The sequence below is a fragment of the Canis aureus genome, chromosome 6, assembly GCF_053574225.1.
Source record: "Canis aureus isolate CA01 chromosome 6, VMU_Caureus_v.1.0, whole genome shotgun sequence".
Classification (NCBI taxonomy): domain Eukaryota; kingdom Metazoa; phylum Chordata; class Mammalia; order Carnivora; family Canidae; genus Canis; species Canis aureus.
Genome location: NC_135616.1, coordinates 28527599 through 28542327, shown reverse-complemented (window position 1 = coordinate 28542327; position 14729 = coordinate 28527599). Strand labels below are relative to the sequence as shown.

The 14729-nt window shown below is 43.0% G+C and overlaps 2 long non-coding RNA genes across 3 annotated transcripts in view; one reads left to right on the top strand and one right to left on the bottom strand.

The window, feature by feature from the left end:
• LOC144315662 (uncharacterized) overlaps positions 1-14729 on the bottom strand; it is a 330188-nt gene that overhangs the window by 184392 nt on the left and 131067 nt on the right. The gene's annotated exons all lie outside the window — the stretch shown is intronic.
• LOC144315661 (uncharacterized) lies at positions 573-14378 on the top strand. The gene is made up of 3 exons (XR_013381388.1): positions 573-686; positions 1138-1354; positions 14227-14378. It is a non-coding gene; the product is annotated as an uncharacterized LOC144315661 (long non-coding RNA).

Sequence of the window (14729 nt, the reverse complement as noted above, 5' to 3'; positions counted from 1 at the left end):
GGCATCGCATATGTGAGAACTGAAGGAACAAAGGTTTAGAGTGGGGAATGAATGTATTGTGTTCTGGAAGAGAAGAAATCAACTGACTTGGAGATCAGCTTTTTTTTTTTTTTTTTTTTTCATTAGGAAAGAAAAGATTTAATTGTTTTCCTGTGCCTTTTTAAAAATAAATTAAATAGTCTTTATTGATCTCCCATAAAGAAGACCACCCCTTCCCTTAAAGAGCTTGCAAAATTGTGACTTACAAGAAATACATATTTGGTTACCAGATAACCAAAATATACTTCTAATATATATTCAGTCCTGGTCCACAGTTTCTGGCTCACAACTCCCAAAAGCCTTGGAATTTCATGAGTATAAGAGCAATGGGAGCATCTTTCAGCATAATATTTGGTCTCCTGTCCTCATTTTCTGAAATAGTTCTAGAGCCATCAAGGTGAAATGGGCATCTTGTTATTCATAACTAGCCCCTTTCAGCCACAAATGAGGTGACTTTTGAAAAAACTGAAAGGTGGGGGCTGGTTGCCAGGGGAACCAACCAAGAACAGAGAGTTGGAACTTCCAGGTTCACCCCCTGATTATGGGCAAGGGGAGAGGAGCAGAAAGTTGAAGCCATCACTAATAACCAATGATTTAATTAGTCATGCCTATGTAATGAAGCCTCCATAAAAACCCAAAAGGACGAGGTTTGCAGAGCTTCCGAGCTAGTAAACATGTGGAAGTCTGGGGAGAGTGGAGTTTTCAGAGAGGGCATGGGAATGTAGCCCTTTGCCCAAACCTTGCCCTATGTATCTCTTCCATCTAGCTATTCCTAAGTTATATCCTTTCATAATGAAGCACTAATGCAGTGAGTAAACTAGCTTCCTAAGTCCTGTGAGCCACTCCAGCAAATTAATCAAACTCAAGGAGAGAATCCTGGGAACCTCTAATTTACAGCCACCAGGTCAGAGGCACAGGTGACAACCTGGAGTCTGAAGATGGGAGAGCAGTCTTGTGAGACTGAGATCTGTGGCTGTCCCCACGTAAAGACTGTCAGAACTGATTTGCTTTGTGGTGGGGGAAAACATTGTAACTGGTGATCAGATCAAAGTTAATCTATTAGTATGTAGAAGATAACAAAATTGTATCATAATGCAGGCTGCAGAATGAGAAAGACATAGTTCATGAGGAGGGACAAGAGGAGGATACTTTCAAGAGAGGTCAGAAAATGCCAGCACTCAAGAGAGTCTTGATGTAAGAATCATATCAGGAAAACATTCCCTACATTTGAGAATGGTGCCCCAGGGAATGGCTCCTCTGGGTTTGGCCCCCAAAGCCCCATGTGCTATGGCAAAAGCAGAGAAATCGTTTTCAGGTAAGATATGCCGGCAGTTGCTGCTTCAGTGATTCTGCAGGTGGGGACTCATATCTTTCCTGTGTCAGTGATTTATAATAAATGCCGAGGGTGCCTGGAGCCATCTCTCTGCATTGCTAAGTGTGTGGTTCACAGCTCTTTGGGGAGAGATGGAACAGTTGAGCCAGGCTTCCAGCCCATACAGGTGAGTAGGTGGGGGTGGCGCTGTGAGATTTGTAGGGAAATGCCAGAAAAAGCTTTTCCCCTCCGTATATTGGCCCTCTTATGACGCCAACCCCATACGAAGCCTCTCTGGTCATCGGTACAAGAGAAGTGGGTAACAAAGGAAAGGTTGTGCTCCCAGCTTCCTGGACCCTTCCTGCTGTACAGAGAGAGGAACAAAGTCTAGCTCTGTGTCCTACCAGGGAGGAGCAGGACTGGTCTGGGCTGGATGCTCATATTCTCGGGAGCAGCACTGCCCAAGGCTGGGTCAGGTAAGCAACTTTCTGAGACTGAGGGATTCCTCCACTTCTCCAGAAGTCCGCTGCCGCTCTAGTGCCTGTCTTCCTGGCCTTTAGGGATGCTCAGTAATTTCAGTTCCTGACACAAGAGGGGCTCCCCTACCTGATCCAAATTCCTTCTGTTGGTGTGATCAGCCAGTACTCAGCCTGCATGGAGCTCTGGGAGAGGCATCTGGACGTGCAGAGATCTGTATAATCCCACAGACAGATGTCATTTCAGATGGCTGCTCTGCATTGGCCTTTGGGACCTTGGGCAAATCATTGTATCTCTTCAGTTTTTTTTTTCCTCTTCTGCAAGATGGGTGCCAGAATGCCTAACTTTTCAGGTAGTTTGAATGACTGGGATCACACATATAAAGCTCTTAGCTCAGTGTCTACTGCCTATAAGTACATCTTACTTTACATCATTTGCAAATAGAGCCCAGATACATGAAAGACTTGATACTTTTGAAAAACAGAAAAACAACATTGGAAAATGAGTTTATGATGCTGAGGATAAGGAGAGTCTGCTTCTAAATAGGATACGATAGCAAGCCCTTAAAGAACAGGGTGAAATGAATAGATTAAGTCAAAAGTAGGCACATGTATAGGACAAAGGCAAAGAGTAGATGGAAGGGAAACATTGTCACCAAATGTAACACAGAAAGGATAACTATCCAAAAGATGTTTTTAAAAAGATCTGCAAAAAAATAAGAAAAAGAAAAGTAACTAAGTAAGACAGTAGGCAATGAGCACAAGAGGTAATCCACAAAAGAGAAAACACCATCAACCCATAAATATAAAAAGTGGCTCAACTTCATTAGGAATAAGGAAAGTTCTCATTAAAACATCAATACAATTCTGTATCCTTTTATACTGCCTAGACTGGCAAAATCATAGTGAGGTAATATAAAAGGATGATGAGGTACACAAAAACATGTAATTTGTATATAACTAATACAAGTGTAAGTTTGCACAGCCACTTTGGAGAATAGGATAACCCCTGAGAAAGTCTGAAGATGTATATGTACATGGAGACGTCTACAAGGATGTTTATTCTAGTACTGTCTATAGCAAGGGGAAATTTTAAACAACGACTAAATTAAATGAAATACTGCATAATACAAAATACTCTGAAGGTGCTTTTAGATAGGGCACACCTCTATGTTCTGAAATAAAATAATCTCTAAGACACAGTGTAAAATGAAAAAGACATATGGGTCTGATACCATTTAGGCTAGATTACATATGGACACTTATATATGCTATATTATTTTCTACAAGTACATACATGTACATAGGTGCCTTTTTAAAAAATCCTAGAAGTTTGGGGAGCTGGGTGGCTCAGTCAGTTAAGCCTTCTACTCTTAGTTTCAGCTTAGGTCATGATCTCAAGGTCATGAGATCAAGGCCCTAGTTGAGCCCATCATGGGGCTCCAAGCTCAGTGCTGAGTATGTGCTCAATGTGGAGTCTGCTCAAGATTCTCTCTCCCTCCCCCTCTGCTCCTTCCCCTACTCACTCTCTCACTCTCTCTTTCTCTTTCTCAAATAAATAAATAAAATCTAAAAAACAGAAATATCCTAGAAGACTGTAGACCAAACTGAAAGCCAATAAATGCTGGGGAGGAACGAGGAACCAGGAATGGGGGCAGTCAAAATGAATTATAGTTTTCAGTGTAATGTTTTAATTTTTTACGAGGAAAATGTATTCATGAATTCCTTATGTAATTAAAATTAATTTTTAATTGAACAAATAAAATACAATAAACCCTATACCTCATCATAAACTTCAAATCTAAAGGAGACATAATGTTAACAGCTGATGTTAATTGAGAGATTATCAAATGCCAGACCCTATTCTGAGTGGTTTCTATGGGTGTTTCCTATTCTGGTATGTTTCTATATTTTCTCCTTTCACTTTTATCCTCAGGACAACACCACTCTCATCTTTCCTATAGGTAAGAAAGCTAAAGCAATAGGGAGATTAAGAATTGCCTGTGGTCACCCCTCCCAAGTAGTCGGAGAACTGGAGTTTGAAGGCTCGCCATGAGGAGAGGGGAGCTCTCCTCTATACCCCCTATCGCTTCCTCTAGCCTCATACCAGAATCTATGGTAACAGCCTCCTGGGCCCAGGGAAAGGGCAGATTCTCCCAGGTCAGGGCCCTGCTTGCTCCAAAAGAGACCCTCTGCCTTCTTATGGCCCCATTTCCATGGCTGAGGATAGCATGCTGAAGGGCAGACCCAGATGAGTATGTGAAACTGGAGAGCCAGTGCAGGCAAATGGGACAAAGGGGAGGGATGGCCCCAAGGTCCTGCATCAGACTGTTCATGGCAGCACAAAGAGGCAGTCTGTCTCCCCTGAGAAACCTGATTTCCATCTGTGGCTCTTGCTGGAGTGGGAGGTCATCCCATATTTAATCCTTCTAAGTTGAACATGAATTATTCAAAGAAAAGAAGGAGGAGGAGGAAACGGAGAAGGAGAAAGAGAAGGAGGAGGAGGAGGAGGAGGAAGAGGAGGAGGAGAAGGAGAAGAAAGAAGAAGAAGAAGAAGAGGAAAAGGAGGAGGGGGAGGAGGAGGAGGAGGAGGGGGAGGAGGAGGAGGAGGAGGAGAAGGAGGAGGAGGAGGAGGAGGAGGAGGAGGAGGAGGAGGAGGAGGAGAAGAAGAAGAAGAAGAAGAAGAAGAAGAAGAAGAAGAAGAAGAAGAAGAAGAAGAAGAAGAAGAAGAAGAAAAAGAAGAAGGCCTTTCTTATAATAAATGTGATTCTTATATCTTCTAATATCTGATGATTAGCAAGAGGCAAAATGAGGCAGTTGGCACAGTGCTAGAGTAGTAAGTGAAAAAGCTCAACTGGGACAAATCCAGCCCTGACTCCAGCCTCAGGCCACCAAGGGCCAAGAACTTCTCCCACTGCTACCCTCCTGCCAGCCAGAGATGGTTTCCAAACAAAGTTTACTAATGAGGGCTTTTCCCAGAAGCAAACCTCTGCAGGTTTGAGTGGCACACGTGCAAGTTAAGAACCACTGAGAAGCACGGCTTAACCCAAATATTCCTCTGCACTCAAAGCTTCCATAATTGGAAATACCCCTGATAGACTCCATAAGGGTGGAGACCACAGTCTCAAAAATCCCCATGAGAGAGAATCCAGCTAGGACACCAGAGGAAGGGGTTGCCCTGGGCCATTCCTTAAAGAAGCTTCTGGATCAGTGGTTCTTATAATGCCTGCATCAGAATAGTGATGGGCAGCACTCATTGAGTGCTTGCTAAGTGCCATGAGCTTGGCATATTGGCATATATTACCAAACTTAATCCTCAAGGAAATATATAACTATTAATTTTAGCCTCATCTTGCAGGTGAGGAAATTGAGGCACAGAAAGTTTGGGTAACTTGCCCAGGATTGTGTAATTATTTTTTTTAAGATTTTATTTATTTATTTATTTATTCGAGAGAGAGAGAGAGAGAGAGAGAGAGAGAGAGAGAGGCAAAGACACAGCCAGAGGGAGAAGCAGGCTCCATGCGGGAGCCCGATGTGGGACTGGATCCCGGGTCCAGGATCACACCCTGGGCTGAAGGCAGCACTAAACCACCGGGCCACCGGGGCTGCCCAGAATTGTGTAATTAATTTGTAGGTGCCAGAAAAGGGATTTGAACCCAGGGAACCTGATTTAAGGAGCCCACTATCTCCTCCTCCTTGAACTGTGTAGGATAGGATTAAAGTAGAAAGTCTAGGGAAAGGACCAGGGAATCTGCATTTTATTAAGCTCCTCAGGTGATTGATATGGACACAAAGTTAGAATGTTAGGATACTGTATGCCTCAAACTAGCAGCTTCTTTGGAGCTAGCTCTGTTATCTAGTTCATTTCACTGTGTAGACGGCATTCCCTGAAGGAGCAGTGTTTTTGTTTCTTGTCACCGTCCCCATCCCTAACTCTTAGTGCTGCTCCACGTGTGGGACTCAGTGAGAATGTATTAGACCAGAGATAGAGCTCTGGACCCAGTCTGGAAGCTGAAGCTCACACTCCAGCTGTTTGGAAATGCACGTGGGTGGCTCTCTGTGGTAGATTCAGCCTCAGCATTCTAATCTACTCAATGGAGATAATGTCAAAAGGGAATTTTTAAATAATATTTTTGAAAACAGTTATCTTTTATTAGCTGTTTATTCTGTGATGGGCACTATGCTAGGGCCTCTGGCATACACCAACTTTAATTCTCAGGAACCTTCAAGGTAAGAATAATTGCTCCTTTGTTACCGATAAAGAAACAGAATTTCAGAGACACTGGGTTGCCTGGCTAAGTCTGCCCAGCCAGCAATGATGGAAAAAGCATTCTTAGCCAGATCCCTTTGATTCCACATCACACGCTCTTTCCCCCACACCACCCAGTGTGATCAACCTTTTCTCTATCCCATGGATATAATGAGAACCAAATGAGATCACAGATATATCAGTAGGGTGGGCTGGGTTATGCTGTGATTAAAAAACAGGTCCAAATCTCAGTGGCTTAAAACAGAAAGCATTTATTTCTTGCTCTCACCATACATCCATCAGGAGTCAGCAGGGCATTTCTGTGCACCGTAATCACTCAGGGACCTAGATGGAGCAGCCGCCATCCTGAGTATCGCTCAAGGGAAGCAGGGCCAAATCATGCAAGCACATTGAAAGTTTCTGCTCAATTAAATGAGGTGAACATCACAACTATCCATATTCCATTAACCAAAGCAAGTTCTGACCAAGCCCAAAGTCAATGGGGTAGGAAAACATAGCAAGGGCAGAGAGGAAACAATAATTGTGAACAAATAATTAATCTACATAGAAGACCATGGATATAAAGAATGCTTTGGAAGATACAGGAGTGCAGCAGCATGAAGTATGCTTTCTCCCACAGAGACATGGTGGCGGCCCTGTGGCTCCAAGATGAGCCTCCACATGTGCAAACCCATGGATATCTCCTCTGTTATCAGGAATCTAATTATTACTTTCATTTCTGCTCAATTATTAAAGACAGGCAGTGAAGAGCCATGGAAGAAGAGGAAAGTCTGTTTTGCAGCAATGACAAACCATATTTCATATGCATAAAGGGGAGAAATAAAAGAGCATTGCTTTTACTCTTATAATTGCAATTTCCTGCTCGTTTCCTTTTCAAATTAGTGGATGTAATTGTTTGGTAATAAAATATCAGCATAATATATTAGAGGCAGAGAACAGACGGGCTTAAGGGACAGTTGCCAAGAACAGGACAGAGAGAAAAAAGTGAACAGGATGAGAGTCTACAATCCTTGAGGGTCTCTCATGGAATGTGTACTGGACAATATCCTGGCCCTCTTTGGGCTCTTCCCTCTTGATTCTTGCCAGAAGCACATGAATGGTCTAGGCCAAGTGGCATTCTCAAATTAGCTTAAAAATCTTATCAGCACCAAGTTCAGATCAGAGAGAGAGAGAAAGAGAAAGAGAAAGAAGGGGTAGGCATTCAAGAGGTGACAGAATGACTGTGTCACAAAATCACAGCTTTGACGACTGTATTTAATGCCAGCTCCACCGCCCACTGGCTGTGCCACCTTGGGAAGATTATTAACTTCGCTGATTCTCCATTCATTTCTAAAAGAAGAATAAAAAATATCCTGCCTCAAGAGGTAGGTGCTCCATAAAGTGTAGCTACTCATATTTTTAGAAAATGAGAGCAGGTGGTTTAAAACCCTGCAGAGGGGACAGCAATGGACTGCGGGGGTCACCTTTGGCAAAAACATCGAAACGAGGGAAGACTTTCTTTGTTGTTTTCAATTCCACTATTAGCTTCCCTTTCCTCCATCCTGGGCCCTTCTCCTGTCACTGCCCCAGTTTTTTCAAGCCTTAGTCCATGTCCCAATGTTGCTTTTAGTTATGTTACCTAACTTTTGCCATGGCTTTACCCCATAACCAAGTTGCTATCCAATAAAGAAACCGTGAAGGAGGCTGTCATGGACAAGGAAAGTCTCCTGGATTGGGGACATGCTGCCACCCACCCCCCTCTGCATGCTGTAAAAACAGCCACGGCCTTTAATGCCTGCCCTAATTGAGTGGTTGGACCCCATAGGCGAGCCCTAAATTGAGAGCCATGGGAGGTTAGAAATTAAACAGTAGATTCAGTCTGCAACCTCAGAAACCTCCAGACTGGTGGAGGGAGGAAAGGAGCCAAGTCAGCCTGGTGTGGAGGTTCTATCTCTTCTGCTCTCCAGTGTGAGTGCATGGGAAGTCACCTGATGATGTGACTGTGGGGACCTGAGGGGGCCCCAACTGCTCACATGGGGCCCCCAACCTTTGATGGTAACAATTCAGTTCCTTATGCAAACAAGAGTGAGGGCACATGCTCTGTGGGAAGTATCTTCCACTTACCCAGGAATTTCAAGGGCTGATTCTAAGGGGAGGGAGAACACAAGTGCCCTCAAGAGGAAGGTTAGGGTGAGGGGGAAGACACGAATGCTGATGAAGAACTTCTTAGTTCAACCCAGAACATTCCCTCAGGAAGGTAAGCCATGCCAGAAAAAAAAGTTGGTGGGAAGCTTTCCCAGCAGAAGCAGAAATGGAGTAAATGACCCCCAGTACCAAGTAAAGAAAATTGGTATACACATAGTATGGAGCTTCTGGCAACCAAGAACTGAAGCTCTAGGAAGCCCGGAGCTCTCTGTCACTCTATCCCCAAAGCCACCTCAATCAGAAGCGCCCCTAGTGGCCGCCGGGTGGGAGTTTTGAAACAATCACAGTCATTTTCCTCCAGAGGCAGAAAGGCTGTGTTACAAATCCTCTCAGAGACACAACAAACCAATACCTGCAAAAAAGAATAAAAAGGTGGGGGGGGGGGCCTGGATGGCTCAGCAAGTTAAGTGCCTGACTCTTGATTTCAGCTCGGGTGATGATCTCAGTCATGATCTCAGGGTCATGAGGTCAAGCCCCATGCCATGCTGGGCCCTGCACTGGGTATGGAACCTACTTAAAATTCTCTTTCTCTCCCTCTCTCTCTCTCTCTCTCTCCACCCTTCTCCCCACCATGCTCATTCTTGATCTCTCTCTCTCTCTCAAAAAAAAAAAAAAAAAAAAAAAAGGAAGGTGGAGAAAAAATGCCTAGAGGACAGAAGTTCTTCAGGAGCAACTTTGTCCCATTGGGACTATCCCCAGAGGCTTGACTTTGTCTTTTCCAACACAGCCTCTGAGGCCCCATTCAGGTTAGGGTCAAAGCCAGAGGTACCTTGTACCAGCTTGACCCCAGAGGTTCCCTCCCTCTCATGTTCTCATTCAGTAAGTTCACAACTACTTAGGGAAGACCTACTCTGTGCCAGGATATGCACTCAGTTCTCATGAAGCACAGCACAAAATTCTGGAAGTACTGGATCCCTCAGGTATAGGGGATGGTGACTCAGTGTCCCTGTCAAAGTCTTTGCCAACACTGAATAAAGTTAGTACTTATGCATTTGAGGAGCCCAGAAACCATGACTGAGCAGAGCTAGGAACCCAGGGCTTGGTGAGCTGATGAAATCTGAGGTGAAACATTACTGATTCCCATTTTCTGGTGAAGTTTTCCTAGACTACAGCAGCAAGAAGGCATCTCTCCTCTGAAAAGTAATCGAATATGTGCCTCTCATCTCTTAAGCTACCTGAGAGACTGTACTTTCTTTCACAATGCCTGGTGTATGGTATATATATTTATATATTGAATATATTTATACGTTGAGTGAACAATTGTCTAAAAGCTTCTGCAAAGTGAATGTTGTTGATCCAAGCTTATTGCTTCTAAATGTACCAAGTATCTCAGGAGGCCTCCAGAATTGGCCAGAAACACATGTAGGTTAACAGGGCAAGGCTTACATGCATATGGTGCTTAATACAAGTAATATGTTTCATCAAGCACAGTGCCTCCCTACAGGAGCTTCCTGGACCTCGATGCATTTTCTCAGCCAGTCATTCCCAGCCAGAAGAATCCTTAAAGCTTGGCTCATCATCTCAGAGTGTTTGAATCTTGAATTATAAGTAGAAAAGGAAGAAGATTGCAACAAGGCTAAAATTGACTGCTTTGAATACACACATTTATGAGTCCACCCTGCATCCCCCTTTCTACCATCTTCCCAACCCTAACCAGACCATAGTGTTAATTGTCCATACAGTACAATTGGGACTTGGGGCTCCTTGACTTGTAACATCTCCTTCATTGCTTTTTAACTTTTTCCTCATTTTATTTTGGCTCTTTATCTAGAATTTAAGGCCCTTGTGAGAGGGAAGCATGTACAACAAGACAGAATGGGTCCTTTCTGCTTCATTTTTCAGCATGACCCCTTTTGCAGAATTTATAAAGGAAAGAAGTGGAACATGGTTTCACAACTTTCAGAGTCCTCGGCTCAGTCAAGAAATTAGAGAGAATAGAAAAATGTCATCTTCTCTCCCCAGGCCTAATGAGGAATTCTCCAACAGGGCCTCTTGTAGGAATCTGAAATGTGTTTCTACACTTAGAATTCTGACACAGAGGACTCCCACTTGACTTGCATATGAGAAAGCTAAAGTGACTAGAATCAGGAGTCTGGTCCCCACCCACAAATCTCCTGGGAAAGGACAGAGTTTCTAACCAATTATTCCAATGGTGAGGGCTGCTTCACTAGCCTAGCCTTCACTCCTAGAATTAAATAAGAGATGCCCCCAGATATGGGCCAGGTAGAGAGAAGCTACTCTGAGTCTTCTTGGTCAGTAGAGTTGCCTGGAGGAAGGAAGGTCTTGAAAAGAAAGAAGCTTGACAGGTATCACTGCATGCCCGTAGCAAAGAAAGATGTCACAAATGTCCAACTGGACTAGATGGGGAGTCACACACAGATCATAGGAACCTCAGGATAGAGGAACCCAGCAGGGAACCTCTAAAGATCCCAAGTAAGTGCCCTCAAGAGAAAGTATCAGTTCTATACATTGGCCAATACTGGAGACCATGATAAATCCAGCCAGGCAGATACTACCTCTTCCACTCACCTCTCCTCCCTCCTATGCCTCCAAATTTGTGAGATCCAATATAGCAGCTAGTGACCAAGTGGGAAAGAAGAATAGCAAGGAGTCAGGCAAAGAGAGAGAGCCAAAGAACCATATTGTGTTTCCATACCAGGTTTCTAGCTTTAAGCAATCTAAGACAAAATGGGGAAGAATATGTAATGCTAAATCCAGTTCAGAGTTCTAACCATAACATGAGACTAGATGTACTATTCATTGGCTCTACCCTATATTTATGACCTGTAACAATGGTCATAGGTCTATCTAGTTATCTTTTCAAAAGCAGAAAAGCCATAAGATGTGCCACAGTTCTCATTGAGCACGGGGAAAATTCCTTCCACTTAAAAAGCTTAAAACAATGTCAGAAAGCAAAAATAAAGTTGAATTTTGATGATATCTAGATCATTCACATTCAAAATGCCATGGAACAATACCATGTTTTGCAGCTCTGGACAAAAGTTCAACTTTTTTGAAACTAGGAGAAATCAGGGACCAAAGAAAGAATTTGATAGTGCAAATTTGGGAATGGTCACCAGGGCTCACCCCAAGCCTCCAATCCACTCAAGAGATCATAACACTTGTCGCTTGGACAGTCACAGAAGGGTAGCACATATGGCAAATGAGACCAAAATCAGAGTGGGCCACTGGGGAAATGTAGGTTAACTAAGAAAGCTAACAAAAAGCCAAACAAACAAATAAAACCCTCTTGTTTAATACATAAAAATTTATAAAATCCAGCCATGTTCTACAATTTGACTGACTCCTTTTGAGGACAACAACTTGTCAAGACTTCAATGTCAAGGCTGCTGAAAGAGTCACAAACATGGTATCTCTAATAAGGGCCTCCTGCGAAGGTATCTGAGGATAAGTTACCTCCCCTTAGTGACATGGTCCTCTGGGAAAGTCAGGGACCAGGAAAGACTGTACCAGCTCTCAGGAATTACAAAGTGTTCATGGTGGAGTTTAGATGTCTAGGCCCTGGTGCCTCACCATTCAAATTACCCCACAGCAGCCCTGCTCTCACAATGGGGTTTATATTTTCCAAACTCCAATGGGGCTGGTTGGAAACAGAAAGGAATTCTTGTCCACAGTTGTAAACCTCCCTTGGTCTAATAGGGTCTGGAAGCATGGGAAAGTGGATTAATTATAATTAGGAGTGTACTGAGAAAAGCATATTGGAGCCTAGGGGTTGCCCCCATGCTGACTCCCCAGATCTGCCCATGCAGGTACCCACACAGCTTCTTTCTCACGCTGGACCCTTCCTGCAGGTATTCCCCCTCCACCCACAAGAGCCCCTCCAGGATCAGTGCTTTCAGTGCCACAGACAGTGCTACCCAGACTCCTAGTTTTACATTCCAAGGCTCTCAGCTTGCTTAAGGAGGAAAGACTTATTTAATTTTTTCCTGATAAAATCATCCCCATCAACTGTGAGAAAGGAAGGAAATCTCCTTCAAAGACCAAAACAGCAACCAACCTAAGACCAAAGCTATCTGAATTCTCTGCTAGTTCATTAGCTTTAATACCCACCACCACCACCAGTAGCCAAGCCAACCATTATTTTTTTTTCTTTTTACTATTTTTTCAACATTATAAGAACTGTATTCACAGTTAATAGAGTAGTCTCTCCATACTCTTAACATTGGTTTCAAAAGATAGTTTCTTGTATTCCTTCCTCAGATACCAAAGCCTCCTCACCCCCCCTGCCCAAGATTTGCTTTACACAGAAGAGGAGGTGATTCACAGGCTCAGGGGATTTGTTCAGTAAGTCCCTAAAACTCAACTTCCTTGATACTCACGTGGGAGAAAAAGAAAAAGAAGAAAAGGGAGATGAACAAAAGGAAAAAATGAAAGTCTGGTTAACCTGGGAACTTGAAAGGGAAATGCAATCAACTGGCTCAGAAGTTGAGGGATTCAGGAGCTCTATAACCAAATGCAAATAGACCCTCAGCAGAAAAATTGTGTGGGAGGCAATGGAGGAATGAAGAGAGGAAAGAAGACGGAGATTTCTTTGGTACTTACCTGTATGGCATCGACTTCAAGTCGTCTGTAAGTGGAACTGACGGCATTACAAACACAATAAGCACTTCTAGACAAACTGGAATAGCAATCACTTCAGGAGCTGGGAAGCATTCACAATTTTGCTGTTGTCAACGCTTTCAGTGGCTTTAATTTTCAATGGTAAGCACAACTTCTATATAGTGTTGTCAAAACTGCAATGAAGTTATGTCATTGAATATTAAAGGCCCAGCCCGCAGAATGCCAACACACAGATTTGAATTTCATGCTCGCTCCTAAACATCAAGACAAATATGTCTAATTTCATAAAAACCTGGCCAGCCCCAGGGAGGCTGACAATCATATCTATTGTTACCCAAGTTTGCTGGAATAAAACCTGGCCCTGCTTGGTGTGTGAGGCTAGAAAGGAGGAGGAAGAAGAGGAGACAGAGAACTGAGGATTATCAAAATATGCAGTAAAAGCTGACTTTGTATGAATTTTAGCGACTGGGAACAAAGCTCTGCTTGCATCCCAAATAGTATCCAACTAACCACTTTGGGCTTAACATTCGAAAGTGGTACTAAGAATTTACTCAAAAAGAATTCTTTGAGAATGGCAAAGTGATACACTTCGCCTCCAAAGAAATGTGTACTGAACATTTCCTATCATATGTTGGTCTGTGCTACAACAGGCAATGCACCAGGGTACGAGGCGATCGGACCAGTTGGGCTGTATTGGAGATGGGTTTTAGGAACCAGTGGGAACCAAAGTTTGAGAGGTACATGGGGACAAAGGAGGTAAAGATCTCTGCTGGAGATTTTTCAGCAAGTATGTTAAATGTGGTGTTCAAAGGAAATTAATTATTAGTTTTGCAGAAGCTCAGTTTTCGCTCAGAGAAAAAAGCTGGCAAGGACACATAGTGGATCATTCATGAAGGGAGGAGATGTTTGGTGGAATAGGCTCCTCCTGCTCTCAACATTCATTTCAAAAGATAGACCTTCTTATAAACCCTCCTAAGATATTAACCCCACCCTACCCACGCACACTCAAGATCCACCTCACATTTGGAAGAAAAAAATACCAATTATAAAATCTAACAGTCAGAGGGTCAGATGATATTTCCAAGCCTCAGTAATCCATTTTTGCATCATGGTGTTTTAACATTTAAAAGTGTTGTCACAGCTCATATCCTACTGGATTCTTATATTGATCCTATGAAGAAAGTAAGAAAGTACACTAATGTTACTAATTCGATAATCATTTTTCCCAATCCATCTTAAAGGTGCCAAATGTGATACCCAAAGGATCTATAACTTGCCCAAGAGAATACATTGATTTTCTTAAGTTAGATCCCAGGAACTCTGGTCCCAACACTAATCATTATCTCACCTCATTTTCCCCTCAGCCTTCAGAAGGAGTTCCTGTGTCTCCTTCTTCCACAAAGCTCACAGCCTGATCCAGCTGAGATTCATGCAAAAGAAACCCAAGATTTAAATAAAACATGTTTTATTTAAAACGTGTTTGCTTTGTGAGGATACAAGTCTTGGTTCAGACATGGTGAAGAGGAAAGTGCTTAGTGTCCATGGAGAATGAATGGGGTAAGTCCATCTTCCCACATTTCACAAGAACGTATGTAGAGTCACACTCCACTCCATAAGCTAGGAAGAAATAGGTACGGTGAATGATGCACTGAAGAAATAGTGGGCAAAAAGTAGGCAAAGACACAGAAAGACAAGCACCTTTGTGTAACCTCCTTCCTATGGCATTTATAGCCACAATTACATCACCTAGCCATTAATTAATTTCATTTTGACCTCTTATTAAAAGCAAGGACTGGGCACTGTTTTGTTTTATTTTCCAAAGCAAAGATTTCCAGTTTTTTTTTTTTTGTTTTTTTAATTTATTTTT